The following is an 18,907-nucleotide window of genomic DNA, read 5'->3' on the forward strand; positions in this document are numbered from 1 at the left end:
TTCAAATGAAATGCTCTAATATTAGACACTTACATAATACGTAAGTGCCTAATTAAAATAAAATAATAATTATTATTAATAATAAAAATAACTAATACCTATGTCATTGAGATTTCCTGATGAAAAGGGTTATCTAAGTGCTTTACAAAGAGGTCATTATCTCCATTTTACTTATGAGGAAACTGAGGTACAGAGAGATTAAGTGACTTGCCCAAGATCACCCAGCAGATGATCTAAACAGGACAAATGTAAGGCACCAATGTTAGGCACCAATGATTGAAAATGGCAGCCTTATTATTTCGTCTCATTTAAACTACATTAGGGCCTGATACAGCAGAACAATTAAGGGTATGCTTATCTTTAAATGTAACTTAATCAAAGTAAAGGAGATAGATAACTCATACATCAGTTCATCTGTAAATTTGACACCATCAGCTCTGGACTAAACAAAGACTGTGAATGGCTTGCCAATTACAGAACCAGTTTCTCCTCCCTTGGTTTTCACTCCTTTTCTGCTAGAATAGGGTCTCATTCTCCCTTATTGAACTAACCTCTTTATCTCTAGCTTGCTTGCTAGCATATATATACCTACCCCTGGAAATTTCCACTACCTGCGTCTGACGAAGTGGGTATTCACCCACGAAACTCACGCTCCAAAACTTCTGTTAGTCTATAAGGTGCCACAGGATTCTCTGCTGCTCATGCGCTCAAGTGTTTTTCTGATTTGGGATTTTAGCACAGAAATGTACAGTTATGCTAGACACCATGAGTCCTCCTGTGGAATTTATTTTCCAAAGTCTTTGAGAAAAAGGCAAGATCTTCTCATCTCCAGTCTAGGAATACAAACGTATTATTTTCTTCCATTCAGTCAACCTTACTTGAGTAGAAAATGCACCCCCTCCCCCTGCATTTCCAGACCATAAATGATCTCTGCAGCATCTTGTTAGCAGAAGTTGAGATATCTATTCTTAGGTTTCGACTGTCACTTCTAAAGTGAAAAGCCTTTGAAGCTACGCTGTTTGTACATCAATTGCATTTATCCAATTGGAGTCAATACATCTTTTTTTCCTGTAGCGTTTTGCCTTAAACCACTGTATCTTTATCCATTAATTACCATAGCAACCAAGAAATCCTGGGAGATCAACAAAGTTAAGCTTGTACATCCATATAGAGGGCTGTCTGAAACATCATTTAAGCAACCACATTCTTCCTTAGTGTTATACCTGAAAGACTTGTCTGTTAGTGTACTGTAAAATGCTTTAATGTCTTCCTATGAACTTGATGAACTGATCATTTGTTTCCTAGGAAAGAGAGGCTCCTATTATCAATCCTGAGACTTCAGATACCAGTTAAGTCTTGTATGACTAAGAAAATTTGATATAGAACTAAGGTCCCATCCCATTTAGCTCCCATTGAAAACTCAGAAAAGATTCCCATTTAAGTCAATAGGAGCAGGTTTTCTCCAACCAGTGGGATTGATTATCAGAGGTAATGAGCATTCATAGCTCCCTTTGGCTTCGGTTGGCATTTTGGGTCTGCAAACCCTTGAAATCAGGCCCAGCAGATAGCAATCAACATCAGACACCCTCTCCTGGAATGAGCTTTTGTACTAGCTGAGCTGGCCTCTGTTTATGATGTATTCCATGACAGTTGAAAACAACATGACAAATCTGGAGACTCTCTGACATTTTTTTCTACATCCACATTGTTCAGCACCAGTTTGCCTGGAATAGCTGGAATAGCTTTTAAGGTCAGTCTCTGCTGTTTGAAAATATCAGCAGTTTCCCAGTGAAGGTGAGGTCTGAGATTTCAGTGCTTATTTTCTCTCTTCCCTAAAAGCCCCAACCAAGATCAGTGCCCGATGGTGTTGAGACAGCACAAACTCCTGGAAAGAGCCCGTCACTGTCCTCAACACCTGACTCCATACAGACAGAAGATGGACAAAGGGCGGGAGGAGAAATAGAGGTGAAGTGACTGACCCAAGCTCACACAACTGGTCCACATAGGGCTCAGACTATAATCCATTGATGCCAAATCCATTACTCTGTTCTATGGCTGCCTTCTCTTATGATGTTGTTTTTCCAGTCTGCTTCCTAATCCATGAAAAACAGGTTACAGTCCACATTTAAAGATTAAAAAAAGAATCTAGCAGCCATTTTTTTAACCTTGGCTTTCTATGAGTGGGGAAGGAATAGCTCAGTGGTTTGAGCATTGGGTTATTAAACCCCAGGTTGTGAGTCCAATCCTTAAGTCGGCCATTTAGGGATCTAGGGTAAAAATCTACCTGGGGAGTAGTTCTCCTTTGAGCACAAGGTTGGACTAGATGACTTTTTGAGCTCCCTTCCAACCCTGATATTCTGAAGATTTACATGCCCTCCATCCCAGGTATATTGTATATTAAGTGTAAGAAATCAGTATCTGAAGCATATTGTTGTTTTAAGACAATTCATGCGCAATTAGTTAAAAAAAAGAGACAACATACTTCAAACTGTAGTAACTGTACTTCTTTATAAAAATAGAAGTTATAATCAAAGCATTAAAATTCCATAACCACCTGCTCACAGCTATTCACATGCAAGAAACACTGCATGGTTTCCAATTTTTTTTTTTAAACTTTGCCACTCTCAGTCCCCTGAGGAGAGTAATTTTCTTGGAAAGTGACTTCATCTAAATAACATTTAACTATGCCACAAAAACTATCAACAAAGGCAAGGTGGCCCCTGTGCCTCCACATAATCAAATGTGTGTTTATTAAAATGAGTGACACCAGAGCAACATAGAATGAAGAGTGTCTTTCTAAAGGAAATGAAGCTGGGGGTGGGGGAAGAGATAAAGTTCTGAAACTGTAGATTTGTGCTTTACATAATGTGACCAAAAATGATTTTATGTAGCACTATGCATGAATGGGGCTTTACAGTGTTGTAGGCCTGCTCTGAAGTGTGGTATAGCAGTCAATTTGGGGTATTTAGGCAGGGCCGCCCAGAGAGGGGGGCAAGTGGGGCAATTTGCCCCAGGCCCTGGGCCCTGCAAGGGCCCTGTGAGCCCTGGCCCAACAGTGGTCCAGGTCTTAGGCAGCATTTTGGCGGCGGGGGGGCCCTTCAGTTGTTCTGGGTCTTCGGTGGCGGGGGGGGCTCTTCAGTGCTGCCGAAGATGTGGAGCAACAGAAGGGCCCCTCGCCACCGAATTGCCGCCGGAGACCCGGACTGCCGCTGGGTGAGTACAAGTGCAGCAGCTCCCCCGCTTTGCCCCAGAGGTATTTAGGAGTGTAACTTCTACTGAAATCAATAGAAGTTAGCAGCCAAAATATCTATAAAAATCTGAGCCACTGATTTATGCAGAGGATGGAGACTAGTTTAGCCATCCCATGGGATACTTGGCGAGGGACAGTCCCTCAAGTTGCAAAGTGCGCAGAGAGGGACTAAGAGAATCATGATTAAAAGAATCTGCCCATTGCCCCTTGTCTCCTCCCCTTTCTTGGAGTGATAGTGGAAGTGTCCCTCTTCTCACTTCACAGAGGCACGGGCAGCAATATGGCTCCCTACTTTTCTCTCCTAGGAATGGCAGCAGGACCCCATTCCCCTCAGGAGTGGCAGCAAGGGTCCATTGCCACCCCCTACAGAGGATAACCTGGCAGCAAGCGTGCCCCCCCCTCCCCCGACACACACACACAGCCCAGGAGCCAGAGTATCTACTTGGATAAACTGGGCAGGCCTGATATAGTCTTCTCCTGCATACACATCCTCTACTAAGACAGTGTTGGCAGGGCCCCAGACAGTAGTTGATCTAGGACTTTTACACCCCACAGAGATCATGCACTGCTCAGAGCATAATTTCAGGCTGTCCACAGACTTGGACAGACAACTTTACGTTGGTTACACTTGACTCACGTTTTCAAACTTTTCTTCCCAACCAAGAGGTCCAGAAACTTAATTTTGTTTTATTTTTTAATGAAAAACTGAGACTCGATAACCTGAGGACTGTGGTGCCTATACCTTAATCCAGCCCTGCCTATTCAGGCTTCACCACTCCTGCTCCTACTTCATGCCCTGGTTTACGATTCATAGATTCCAAGACCAGAAGAGACTATTGGGATCATCTAGTCTGACCTCCTATACAGCCCAGGCCAGATAATGTCCCCAAAATAATTTGTGTTTGACCTTGTGAGGCCCTTGGGTCAGGCAGTACCAAAGCCCCGATTCTTCCTGTCCCTGTTGAGATGCACGGGTGAGCTATAACTTCATTTCTTTGAGTGCAGCTATGACAGGGCCTTGCCCAGGATCTACACAGAGAAGGAGGGATTCAATCCACACTCTACTCCCCCCATCATGAACACATATGTAAGGGCTTGAAAAAAATCTGCCACCAAACAAACAATACAAAGCAGGGGTGGGAGGATGGAGGAAAGTACTTGACAGGCCTTAGCTCTGTAATCCATTTTCATTCGTATTGTAATGCCTTTTACTCTCATCTTTGAGTCATTATTCTTTAATCCTTGATAATTTTACTCTGGGGGTTTTTTGTTTTGTTTTTAACATTCACGTTATCATTATGATTAATAATAATTATTGGTATGACAGTAGCACCCAGAGGTTCCCATTAGGGTCTAGGGCCCTATTGTGCTGGGCACTGTGCAGACATGTGATATCAATATGGCTTCAGGCCTGAAGGGTTTACGATCTAAGTAAATCTTCATTCCCTCTCGGAGGCAAAACTTCCTCCCTTGCTTCTGGATCCTCCTCTAAACCAAAAGAAGACCCTCATCCAGCACTCGACTGAACTCTTGGACATATCTCACCAGTTGACCTTGTCTCCAGTGGGCTAAGAACCTCATAAAAAAAATTAATCGCATAGGCACAAGAATGGACCTCACAGCAAACCAAAATGTGGTTTGCTGTGTGCACATGTGTTTCAGCAACATCTTGGTACCAGAATGGAAGGGGACTAAATCCTCCCCACCGAGCAACAATGCCCCAGACTTCCTGTGTGACCATGGCACTGCATTAGATTTTACTGTTGCTTCTAGAACCCACATTCCTCCTTTGATGTTAGAGAGCTGACCAAGGGAGCTATACAGCTCCACAGCCACCAGCCAGGCCTCAACATCTGCATTATTTACAGCACAGCACTATCCTGACCCAAACCCCCACTGGGCCCTGGTTTAGAGGGTGCTCTGTAGGTTGCATATCCTGTACTTGAGCTGATGCCTGGTTTTAGCTCTTTAGATGAAAGCAGCTTTCAAAAATCTCAGCATCCTGTGTTACCCATGGATATTTTGGTGATATATAAAGCAGGTGGGTCCATCCACTATTTTGGTCCCCCAGATGTTGTCTAAAACCTGTCTTGCCCCCTCGCAATGCAAGAACAACCTGGTCCATGAATTAATCTATCAGATGCAATCTCATCTCCCAAATAACATTTTTACATGTGCATTCGTCTCATCCCTTCTGCTTTATGCTAATCCACTCTGCCACATGTGCAGTTTGTGTAACATTAATCTGGAATATGTGATGTAAATTTCAGTGTTATCCTCTGCCGGACATTTCCTTTCCCATGAGGAAATGGACAGGGATCTCACATTCATTGCCTGACCACAAAAGGATCTCTCTATTGTTCCTCAAAGATATTGCATAAGCCTGTTTCTTACTAGGCAAAGTGCTAATATATAAATGTAATGTAATCATTGAATCCGTGGCTAGTATAGCCCTTGTATTGACCTTGAAACTATTGAATTGCTAAAAATAAAGGTCTTCATTTATAAAAACAGAAATAAATAAAATATGTTTGTATCTACCTTTTGATGTGTTGACTTCTAGCTGATCCACAATGTGACATAGGTATGAGGCTGGTTATTATGATGCCATCTTCAGCAAAACAGGTTCCTCAGTAAATCTGAGGGGCAGTCTAGTACTGTGGTTAAGGCATTTCAAGGGGACTTGAGCAACCTTGGTTCTGTGCCATCTGTAGTATGAGGATTAAAAAAACTTATTTTCTCTCACCTTTCATCCATCTTGAATGTTTAGATAAAAACCTTGAGCATAGGGGCTGTCTCACTCTTTATGTTTCATAGAATCACAGAAATATAGGGCTGGAAGGGACCTCAAGAATTTATCTAGTCCAGCTTCCTGTGCTGAGGCAGGGCCAAGTATATCTAGACCTTCCCTGACACATGTTTGGCTACCCTGTTTGTACAAAGCCTAGCACAATGGGGCCCTGATCTCTGGTGGGCACTACCCAAAAATAATAATAAACAATAAGTGTGGGGGATTAATGAAAACAGAAACATTACAAGCCATGACATTATATTCAGTACTGAGCAACCCTGGATATATTATTGAATAACTAGCCCGTCATGGAGCCTGGGTTTGTTTAAGTTTTTATTTAAAACATATTCAGATCTAGTTTAATAAGGGAAAGTCCCTGGTGCATCAATATCAGCCTGTTAATAAAGTATTAAGAAGATGATTGTGTTTTAATGTTAAAGATGAAAGCATGGTACTTGCATTTCTCAGAAATACTCCCCAGTATCAAAGGAATTGCATTGAAATACATGTTATTGAGAAAGACTATGAGAGAAAACAAATCTAAACATAACCATATCTGGTTATCTTAAGTATGCAAGGCCGTATTGCAAATACATAATTAAACAGCCCATCAGTGTCGATAAACGATTAGATAAAACTAGATCATAATCAATCTACATTTAAGTGTCCTAAATAAATTGGAGATGGTGTAAAACTTCAGTAGTGTATATCTGGATTTCTTAAGTTTAGGCTTTGGCTCAGTTTAAGGACAAATCAGAACAAGGTTTGGATTTATTATGAGCAGATATAGAGAGTCAATTCCAGCTATTGCAGCATGGACCAGTGGATTGGGCACTGAAATGTAACTCAAAGGAGTGAGGTTCTATTACTGGCTCAGCCATTGGCCTGCTGTGTGACCTTATGCAAATCACTTCAGACCTGTTTTCTCTTCCCAGTCTGTCTTGCCTTCATATTGAAAGCTTTTCAGGGTAGGCACTGACTCTAACAGTGTTTGTACAGTATTCGAATTTGGTTTGCAGGCTGTAGGTGCTACTTTTATACACATAAATAATAGTTATACAGGTTCCTATACTACCACCGTAGTATCTAAGCCCTTTCCAGTAGTGTTATAACTGATATGACTAACATCTGGAGTGGTTCTGATTCTCAGATACTCTTCATGGGGAAAATGTGTGTAGCAGACTGTTTTGCCTTTGGTGGGTTTTTTTTTAAATAAATTATATCATATGTTTACAGTGCTCTGTGTTTATGTTAGTGAAGGCAAGTCAAAGATGTGCTCATTGCACTTGGAACGTAAAGTGCTGTGGCTTGTGATGGTCCTTACTTCCCGGGGGAGTTCACTCCACAATCTGGGACTGGACCCCAAGAAAGCTCTGTCACCTGCATAGGTGAGCTTTACTCATGTGGTAGAAAGCTCAGTTATGCCCAAGGAGAAGAGTTGTCAACCACAGTCCTCATCCTGGAACTTTAGCTGATCTTTCAGGTGTCCTGGGCCCAGACCCTTGAGCACTTTGAAGTCAAGGGCTGAGACTTGAACATGACTTGATATTTGTTTGTCTGTTTGTTTGTTTTTGGATCTGAATTTTCAAAATCCCATAAATTTAAGGAGTTTTGAATCCTGGTACTGTGTCTAGTCTAGTACAATCAGGTGTGAACAGTCTGTAGCAGAATTCTGTACATGAAAACAATCTCATTGTCCACCAGTTTTCTGGCTGAATATGTGTATGGTGTGGCTTGATTTTCTGCTTTAGTATGTCCATTTTCTTTCTTTTAAAATATTTTTGGCCCCAGAGCAGTGGATTGGCAGGGAGAATTGAGAATTAGTCAGCTTCCTCAGAACAGTCACTTACAGCAAGATGATTTACCGGTTTTATTTCTCGATTTTTGAAATGTAAAGTTGGAATAAATTTAGTGCTTACGAAAGTGAGAGATTAAGGCAATTGGTAAGAGCACCACGCAGAGAAAATCGCCACTCTGCCAACTTCCTGACAGAGCTTCACTAATGTACCTGAATCCTGACCTGCTGTTCTAGTCCTGAGCTTATCCTGAACCTCTCTTAAATGCCAGTCATGCTGAATTATTCCAGTCTGCGTGAGTGTGTTGTGAGGAGTACAAAAGACACCCCCAGAGGAGTGAGCAGTGAAGGGTTGGAGTTCAGGCTGGGTTCAGAAAATAATTCACGTGTTTGGATAGTTAGCCAAACAAGCCATTCACTTACATCTGCAAAATCAAGCTGGAAATCTTGCAAGAAGCTGCCTTTTTTGTACTGTTTTGGCCTTTCCTTTTCAGGCCACAAACCACCTACGCTCTACAGAACTTTTAAGCAGGTTTGATTCTAAATAATAATAGGTCATTCTCTGAGAGATAATTTTAGTTGGGAGGAGGACAGTTCATTTCATATTTCTGAACTGATTTCCCCATGTAGCTGTGATCTGAAATAAAATTAGAACTGGTGTCTCCGGGGTTTAAAACATCTGTTCCTCTACTGCTTTATGCTATCTAATGCATCTTGATACATATAGTGTGTGTCTTGCCTCATATCTGAGTGTGTATGTGGTCTTCTCAGTCCTCACATGCTTAGCAGGGTGGAGCAATGTAACTCCAAGGAGCACCAATGTGCTGTAGACAGCCATGAAGCTGATGAAATAAGTGCCACTCTTCTCTCTGAGAAAGCTCTGAACGAATGCCTCAGTAAGGTATATGGGACATTGTACTCCTGGAGGTGCCATCTTTTGTATGAGATGAGACATCAAATTCCTGCCTTGTGGTCATTAAACATTTTATGGCATTTTTAAGAGTAAGAGAGAAAACTCCAGACTCCCATCTCATGAAAATATATTCTACTTTATCTAATTTCCCCTTGTAGTTTCTATTGGATGTGGTGTTGTTCTTCACTTCCTGTGTACACCTTTTTGCAATGCTGCTGTGTGTTGTTTCCCACTCCAGAGGCGACAATAATGAGTGCAGCTTAAGGCTTTTCCTCTTATCTTTTCACCAGTAGGCAAGATATTACCCACATGTGCAGGTATTCCCCATTGCAATTACAGGTTAGTACATAGTACATCTCATTACCTGACCGGGACTAAGATCTTTTAACTCCTCAGATGAAAGATGCTGTACAATCGCAAATGATTCTCAGTATAATTAGCAAGGTTTACTTTGAATAGATACATGACCAGATACACTCTTGTTTTAATCACCTACTTAGTTTGGTGAACCTCCTTTTTAAACTAAATAGCCTATTGTATAAAAGGGAGGGATGTGAATGTGTTCTTGCAGTTGACTAACAAATAGATTTCAGACCTCCATTTCCTTTCATCTCCTGTCTTCTTTCTCACTACTTCATTTCAATTTCCTGGGAGATTCATACATTTTTAAGGCCAGAAGGAACATTATATCATCTGTTCTGACATCCTGTTTATCATAGGCCAGTACATTTCACCCAGCTGCTGCTGTATTGAGCCCAATAACTTTTTTTTGGCTAAAATTTGCCTCCCAGAAATGCATCAAAATCTTGATTTCAAGAGGTGAAGAATCCACCAGTTCTCTTTGCGCTTAGTTCTCACTTTTAAAAATTTCTGACATGAACATGTTAATTTGGAGATCTGTTAGCTCTCCTAATGGGGTCTGGTAAATCAGCGGTAAAATTCCCAATGAGAGTTTTCAGAGTTTCAAAAAAAAGATCTCTTTGTGTGTGAATAAAGTGCACCCCAAGAAGTCACTTTGACATCTTACTGCAGTTTCTATCTGCATTCCTGCTGTATATATTTTTCTCTGTACAGATATGTGCACAGCAATATATCATTTAAAAATGTACAGAATATCACACAAAATTAGGAAATACACACCAAAAAAAGGTGATTTTGCTTACAGTGTTATTTGCAAAGTTACGTTGTCTGTCATACAATCTGTCTTTTAAAATGCTGTATGTGTGTGAATGCTTAATTTAGACCGTATAATTTGCAAATAAAAATAAAAATAGTATCCATGAATGTGCCTGTTGTATAAGTGGTATCAGTTTTCAACCATAGCTGTTCATTAGGAAGTTGCACTTTGCATAAATAATTCACATTTTTTTGTTTTTTTTAAAGAAAAACAAACATTTTTCTCATTTCCTAAATAGCTAAAGTACTTGCTAAAGTAATCCTCCTACAGTCTGATTACAAAGAAGATTTGTTTTAAGATTTAAGTATTTTATTTTACATCTCAAATCATATCAAAAATTCAATTTTCATTATTTGTCATGAGCAAATAGATTTGAGATAATGTACAGAACATTTTGAGGAGGGAAGATTATAGATCCATCTTATTGTCTAACCTCCTGCTCTCAGCAGCCTGATCTGTGTTCAGCATGAATACTCAGGTACCGTATATTCTGGGATGCTAGGTAAATACACATCACTTGCCCTGCATTTGTTCTCCACGGCACTATCCTCTCTTTTTATTATTATTTCTACTGCGGTAACACCAAGAAGTCCTTATCATGGATCAGGACCCCATTGCACAAACACAGAATAAAAAGATGGTCCCTGCCCAAAGGGTTACAATCCCTCTGTCTCAGGATACTGCACAGGGAGCTGTATGATCTGGAAATTCGCATATGGACAATGGGGCTGATGTGGAAGCCTTGTAAGGATTACCGTGTTCTTTATCATTCAGTAAGAGGGAGACTATCAATGGCACAAGAGGCAGTCAGTTAAGTTCCAAACTCCCATGGAAAGTCCAGGAGAACTGGGTTGCTAACTGCCCTTTGTGTCTTTGCTAATCCCCTCACTAAATTTCAAATACATGTTTGATTGTAGGAGATCTATACGGTGATATTGTGAGCATGCCCGGTAGATACACTGGAACACCCTACATTGCATTGTTCCAGCTTGGGATTCCAGCACGTATAATGTGATTTATTGTGTCTTCCTGCTGTGATCAGAATCATTTTCCCACCACGTTCCCAGTTCTGCACTGAGATCCAGAGAATTTTACAGCACTTTTGTAGACACCAGGAGCTGCACAAGATGCATTTGCCAGTTGAACCAACATGGGTAATTCAGAACATTCCTCAGCTATGACTCACATTTATATTAATTTATGATTACACATATCTTGATCTCTAGATAATCCAAGATTCTTGATGAATATTTGACAGGTACCATTTACAGATGATATCCTTGAATGTATAAAGAGCTGGTTCAGCTACTTATGATGCGTAGATTGGATTTTCTAATGCACTTTAATTTTTTTTTAATAATGATGTAAGCAGAGTCTGAATGAGCTCTCCGCTGACATCTAGCGGTTAGCTGTGGAAAAAGACTTCAGAAGCTGAACTCGTTTGCATGGACACACCCACGCAGCCTAGGTGCTGAGCATGATGGGATTGCTTGCCAAAATGATCACTTGTGGCTTGTGTTGGATCCCCAGTCTCCTTGTTATTGATGTAGGAGTAATAGAGCATTGTTATCTTTGTTGTGTGAACCGAGGGCAGCAGAACTGTACCTGGCATACTCCAATGGAGGAAGTCACCCTCCACTTAACAGCACTCACTAAGCAGGGGACTTGGGTTCCAAAGTCCAATGAGCTGAGAAAGGGTGGGCTTTGTTTAAGGGTTCCAGATATCAATTGATCTTGCCTTTCTCCATGCTATCATAAAAGCTAATTTAGATTCAAATGAGAATTTTGTTACATACTGCAGAGCTGAAATCACTGGTATCTGCATCTAAGTATTAGACCTACTTTGGGACAGTGTCTTTATGGCAAGAGATTACTCAGTATGCACCAGCAGTGAGGGTCCCCCACTAACAGCTGAAATCACTGAAAGCTGTGTTAAATAGGGGGACCCTGAAGACATCTTGGTGAGTGACCAGCCGGGCAGCTGGTGGAGAGGCTCAGCAAGTGGCCAGCAGGGTGGCTGGTGAAGAGACACGGGCAGCAGGGATGCTGGTAGAGAGATGTGGCAAGTGGCCAACAGGGCCCCACAGAGACATGACCATCGGCCATTGGGATGACAAGTGACTGCCTGAGCAGTGGAGTGTATAAGGTGCCTCCTTACCCCCAATCCGCATAGGGTGGAAGGTGAACTCTGCAGATGAACCTCTGAACTCTGGAGCTGCACTGGCCAAGGACAGCAACTGTGAGTGGGGTACAGAGAAGGGATGGGCACGTTAAAGGGACTTTTGCGTCACTGGACTTAAGAACCTGAGGTGAAAAGGACACTGCCCAACTTACTTGTGGGTGAGTCTTTTGCTCATGGTTTGTGTTTATGAACCTTAGTTGTGGTATTTTCTCAAATTAATGTTGAGTTATTTCCCTCCTTTTATTAAAAGTTTTTGTTGCACTCAGACTCTGTGCTTGCGAGAGGGGAAGTACTGCCTTCTTTGTGGCACCCAATGAGTGATGTGTAATTGTCCCAGATCCAATTCTGCACCCGTTAGACATGATGCACGGCACTTAATGGGACTACCCATGTGAGTGAGGGCTGCAGAACCAGGACCTAACTTAGAGTGTGCTGTGTACAGCAACCCAAACTCTAGGCAAAGCAGAACTCTAGGAGCTGTGCCCATGACTTTCCATCTGCTCTGAGTCAAATGGCAGATCCAGTCCTTAAAATAGTCCATATAGTCTAGACTCTTTCAGCATCATCAATAATCCACAAATCAGAATACCCTCAGAGCAATCATTTCCACTGCAGCTAGTTTTCCTTTGGGACTTGTCTCCCAAATCCCAGGCATCCAGTTATAAGAGTAGGTCACGTAGGTCATGACCACGTGTCAAGAAATCCACACTTTGTATGGGGAGACTTTGGCAAACCAGTAAAGTGCTTGAAACCACTATGGCTTATTGTTAAAGGCAGCCAAGTTAGCAAGCCATAAATTGGCCGTTCAGCAGTCTTGGTTTGACCAAGGCAGGAGGGGAGGGGGTTTGGGGTGCCACAGAAAAGGCAGCTTGACCCCACGTCCTTCCTGATAAGAATTGTGTTGAAGTTGCTGATACATTTTAGAAGAGCAGAATGTGCCCCAGGAATGTCTCTTGGGGTCTCAAGGCTGCAAACTCTGGAAAAATCCACACCTGGTTAATCAATAATCAGAAGAAGCTTCTTGCTTGACCATTGGAACTGCTTGCTTAACAAGTTTTCTTTAAGGGACATGTCATTCTATTACTAATGTATAAAAATGGGGAAAAAGCTTGAGATAGTGGGACTCATTTGGGGACTCTTTTGGACTCTTTTTGGACTCTCCTTCTGGATACACCTTGTGGTCCCCACCGGCAGATGGAAGATTTGGCCACTGGAAGCCTGCCGCTGTGTCACTCGAAAGCCACACTCAGCTTTGGTAATTATCAAGGGTTGGGGGTGTTTTACTAATCTTGTTGCGAATGTGTGTAAGTGCTTGAGAATAAGTAAAGTTTAGCTTTAAGTGAAAGCACTCTTGTGTTGTCCTGTTTGTGCCAGCCATCTATCGGCCATGTCTCCCCTGATTTATTTCCTGATACCTCCTCGCACAGAGTAAAAGTTACCAAGAGCTTTGGGTTGAAAGAACCCCGGGTAACAACTTGAGTAAATCATAATTGAGCAAAAATCTTCTGGTCCATGCAAGGGCTGCAGAAGGCCCTGAATGGAACAAAGGAGCTGGAGCTCTGCTGAATAAAGGCAGGGGACAGCCACACCACTGGCCTGAGACTCTCCATCCACAGTACTACAAAAGGGACAGGGAGGGCTCAAGAGCAGAACAGGGAAAGGAGGCAGCAGGGATCCAACAAGCAATTCTCTCTGCAAACCTGGGGTGAAGTTCAGTGGGCTAGTCTACTGTCAGAATCCCCTCCTCCCCCAACCTCTCATAGAGCGCCCTGCTGCAGGGTCCATTTACTTAGAATATACTCAGAGGCAAGGATTTTTTCACTGAGCTTTTTGCTTAAAAAATACAAACTTAACACACCCAGAAGAGAAAAAATCTCCACAAATGAAAGATGCACAGAAGAACAGGACTTTGCATCGCCCGCTTTGGAATAGAAGACAACAATAAATCCCTTCCACTCTCTACCCACATTCCAACATGTCCCCCGTGCAGTAACATGGAGCAATGCTTGCTGCATGCCAAAGCATTTCAAACACAGCTTTCCATCAAGTGTATATGTATTTATGAACTCAGCGCGAAAATCTCCACACACCCACCTCACACAGACAGGGATGACTCATGGTATTTATACACTGATGAGTTCAAGGTTAAAAGAAATCATAGAAACTATTGTCCAGCCCTCCTCCCTCACTCCACACCAAATAAATGTTGAAAACTTTTCTGCAAGTAATTTCCTAGCAGGCTGCTTTTCAAAAGCCTTGTTTGCTGATCCTTTTATTCCTACTCAGTGGCCAGGCTCTGAGGTGAGAGGTGTTCATAGAAACACAGGCAAGTAGGGCTGGAAGGGGCCTCGAGAAATCAGTAAATCCAGCCTCCTGCACTGTGACAGGACCAAGTAAACCTAGACTATCCCTGACAGGTGTTTGTCCAACATGTTTTTAAAAGCTTCCAGTGAAGGGGACTCCCCGAGCTTCCTGGGAAGCCTATTCCAGAGTTTAACTACCCCAATAGTTAGAAAGTTTTTCCTAATATCTAACCTAAATCTTCCCTGCTGCAGCTTAAGTACACCTTAGAGACTAACACATTTATTCGGGCATAAGCTTTTGTGGGCTAAAACCCACTTCATCAGATGCATGTGGTGGAAAATATATATACACAGAGAACATGAAAAAATGGGTGTTGCCATAGCAACTCTAATGAGACTAATAAATTAAGGTGGGCTATTTTCAGCAGGAGAAAAAAAACTTTTGTAGTAATAATCAGGATGGCCCATTTCAAACAGTTGACAAGAAGGTGTGAGTAATAGTAAGAGAAAAATAGCATGGGAAAATAATTTTACTTTGTGTAATGACCCATCCACTCCCAGTCTTTATTCAAGCCTAATTCAATGATGTCCATTTTGCAAATTAATTCCAGTTCTGCAGTTTCTCGTTGGAGTTGTATGGGGAGATTTTGGCAAACGAGTAAAGTGCCTGAAACCACTATGGCTCATTGCTAAAAGCAGTCAAGTCAGCCATAAAGTGGCCATGTAGCAAACTCAGTTTGACCAAGGGAGGAGGGGAGGGAGTTTTGGGTGCCACCGAAAGGGCAGCTTGACCCCGCATCCTTTCTGATAAGAATTTTGTTGAAGTTGCTGATACATGCATTTTAGAAGAGCGGGAATGTCTATTGGGGCCTCAAGGCTGCAAACTCTGGGAAAACCCCACACCTGGTTAATCAATAATCAGAAGGAACCTCTTGCTTGACCATTGAAACTGCTTGCTTAACAAGTTTTCTTTAAGGGACATGGCATTCTATTACTAATGTATAAATAAGGGAGAAATGTTTGAGGTAGTGGGACTCTTCAGGACTAGGCTTTCCCTCCAGATGCATCTTGTATTCCCCACCAGCACACGGGCTGCTGGTTTGCCACTCGAGAGTCACACTCAGCTTCAGTAATTATCAAGGGTTGGGGGTGTTTTACTAACTTGTTGCGAACGTGTGTAAGTGCTTGAGACTAGTAAAGTTTAGCTTTTAGTGAAAGTACTCTCATGTTGTCCTGTTTGTGTCAGCCATCTATCGGTCAGACAGCTGTGTCTCCCTTGATTTATTTCCAGACACCATCTCGCATAGAGTAAAAATTACCAAGAGCTTTGGGTTGAAAGAACCCCAGGTAACGGGAGTCTGTTTTTGAAGGGTTTTTTGTTGAAAAATTGTGACTTTTAGGTCTGTAATTGAGTGACCAGGGAGGTTGAAGTGTTCTCCAACTGGTTTTTAAATGTTATAATTCTTGACGTCTGATTTGTGTCCATTTATTCTTTTGTGTAGAGACTGTTCGGTTTGACCAGTGTACATGGCAGAGGGGCATTGCTGGCACATGATGGCATATATCACATTGGTAGATGTGCAGGTGAATGAGCCCCTGATGGTGTGGCTAATGTGATTAGGTCCTATGATGGTGTCCCTTGAATAGATATGTGGACAGAGATGGCAACAGGCGTTGCTGCAAGGATAGGTTCCTGGCTTAGTGTTTTTCTTGTGTGGTGTCTGGTTGCTGGTGAGTATTTGCTTCAGGTTGAGGGGATGTCTGTAAGTGAGGAATGTCCTGTCTGCCAAGATCTGTGAGAGTGAGGGGTCGTCCTTCAGGATAGGTTGTAGATGTTTCATGATGCGCTGGAGAGGTTTTAGTTGGGGGCTGAAGGTGATGGCTAGTGGCGTTATGTTACTTTCTTTGACTTCTGGGTATTCTTCTGGCTCTGTCAATCTGTTTCTTCACTTCAACAGGTAGGTAATGTAGTTTTAAGAATGCTTAATAGAGCTCTTGTAGGTGTTTGTCTCTGTCTGTCATCATAAGCCAGTACATTTCAACCAGCTGCTGCTGTATTGAGCCCAATAACTTTTTTTGGCTAAAACTTACCTCCCAGAAAGACATCAAAATCTTGATTTCAAGAGATGAAGAATCCACCAGTTCTCTTTGTGGTTAGTTCTAATGGTTAATCACTCTCACTTAATTGATGAGTCTCGTTAGAGTTGGTAGGGCAACACTCATTTTTTCATGTTCTCTGTGTATATATATCTTCCCATTGTATTTTCCACTATATGCATCTGATGAAGTGGGTTTTAGGGCACAAAAGCTTATGCCCAAATAAATTTGTTAATCTCTAAGATGCCACAAGTACTCTTGTTCTTTTTGCTATAGGGAAAGACAGCCCTGAGGGGAAGTGGATTAGTAAGGCTGAGGTAGTCCTAATGACGCGGTGTCTGGGAAAGGGGCTGTATTGCATATTATCACCATTTCACAAAAGAGCTGATTCTCCACTTACATGAGTGTAACTTTGTGAAATTATGCTCATGTGACAGAGAAGGGGGGAGGGGATTCAGGCCAGCTGTGGGTGAGGGAGGGACTATAAGAGGAACACAGTTGCTGGTAATGATGAGGAGACAACTAAAGAGCAGTTTAGGTAAACAGGCCCTGCTGATCTAAAGAAATGGTAACGAGAAAGTGTGACCCTACATCCCACACCCATCGCTCTGAGCGTGGGGCTGAATAGATTTACTCTATCAGGTATTAGATACTTTTAAGCAATTGAAGTGGTAGTAGAAGCAAGCACTGGCAGTGGGAGTGGAGTGTTTGATTTAATTTGCATAATTGCTATTTGCATATAAAAAAACTTAGATCAAATTGACTCCAAAGGACTCACATTGGTCCTAGGCTGTTCATTATGACTCTTCAGGCATGTTCACATGGCATTAATGGAGTCTCTTAAGAATTAACAGCATTAATAAAATATGAACTAATTAGCACCATTCTCTTCTGTCCCTCCAAGCAGATGAAGGAGAAATAGCAATTGAACAGCTTGGAGGGTGTTGCACATGGAAAATGTGCTAATGATATTTATTATTCATGCAAATCATTTGAAATGATAGGGTGTTCTGTAAGCCCCTGGTTTCTCCTTTCAGATTTCACATCTATTCCATTTTTAAAGATTCCTTAATTTTAATATCAACTTTCACACATTCTACAATATCCACCAGAACCTACCGTCACAGCTGGCACACTGGTTAGCACTCTCTACAGAGAGGGGACTGACAGAGCATGAAGACAGAATAACTTCTTTATCCTATAGAAACAGTACTTTTTGGTCAAGATTGAGACACGTTAACAGTGTGATATAGGGGAAGGCTGCCCACTTGGAATGGAAGCATATTTCACTTTCCATGGCAGTTCAAAACTTGGTCTGTTTGTCATTACAGCAGCACCTAGACACTCCAGCTGAGATCCTGTACAAAGGTGAGGTGCTATACAAGCATTTAGTAAGAGAAAGGCCCCACCTCAAAGAATTTACAATTCAAGCAGATCTCTTTACCAACCAAGATTCCCAGAGGTGCCAGTTGTAGTGGCTTTGGTGTGATCTTGACAGTTCTCCATTCAGAAATGATTCAAGATCACTGAATTATTTCACAGAGGATGTGAAAAATCCATCAGATGATAGCTTCCCAGACACCATTAACACACGCTGGATTCAAAGAAGAATTTACCAGAGAAGTGAAAGGCTCCATATCACATTATCCCTGAGCCATCCATCTTTCCACCATCCAGTTTTGCAGTTTAGTTGAAAACACTGTACATTTTAATTGCAGAAGTCAGATTCACTAATTTAATCAGATGTTATAATCACATTTTTAAGATAATAGAATTACAGCACACCTACTGTGAACTTTATACTTGGAACATAGGTGCCCAGCTGTCAGATTGTTTTCCAGATGTTCTGCATTAACTAAGGGGTAGAGAATCCCTGGAAGACTAGTTTGTATGGTTTTGAACCATGGTCCTCTCTGGGGTGCCTACTGGTGAGCAGACAGTAGATCTGATATATCCAGTTGACAGAGATATTTATCCAGTATCTGTAGGGATGAGAAATTAGTGCATTTATGGCCTATAATCTAGCAACTGAACGTAAAGGAAGGTTATGGCCAAGACAATAGGCCCCTATGCTGATCTGGTCTTTGCTTGTACTTATTTTATGCCATGTGCTTTATGGAACATAAAAACATAAGAACGACCATACTGTGTCAGACCAAAGGTCCATCAAGCCCAGTATCCTGTCCTATGACAGTGGGCAATGGCAGGTGCCCCAAAGGGAATGAACAGACAGGTTATCATCAAGTGATCCTGCCCTGTCACCCAGTTCCAGCTTCTGGCAAACAGAGGCTAGGGACACCATTCCTGCCCAGACTGGCTAATAGCCATTGATGGACCTATCTTCCATGAATCTATCTAGCTCCCTTTTGAACCCCATTATACTATTGACCTTCACAACA

The sequence above is a fragment of the Chelonoidis abingdonii genome, chromosome 2, assembly GCF_003597395.2.
Source record: "Chelonoidis abingdonii isolate Lonesome George chromosome 2, CheloAbing_2.0, whole genome shotgun sequence".
NCBI classification, from domain to species: domain Eukaryota; kingdom Metazoa; phylum Chordata; order Testudines; family Testudinidae; genus Chelonoidis; species Chelonoidis abingdonii.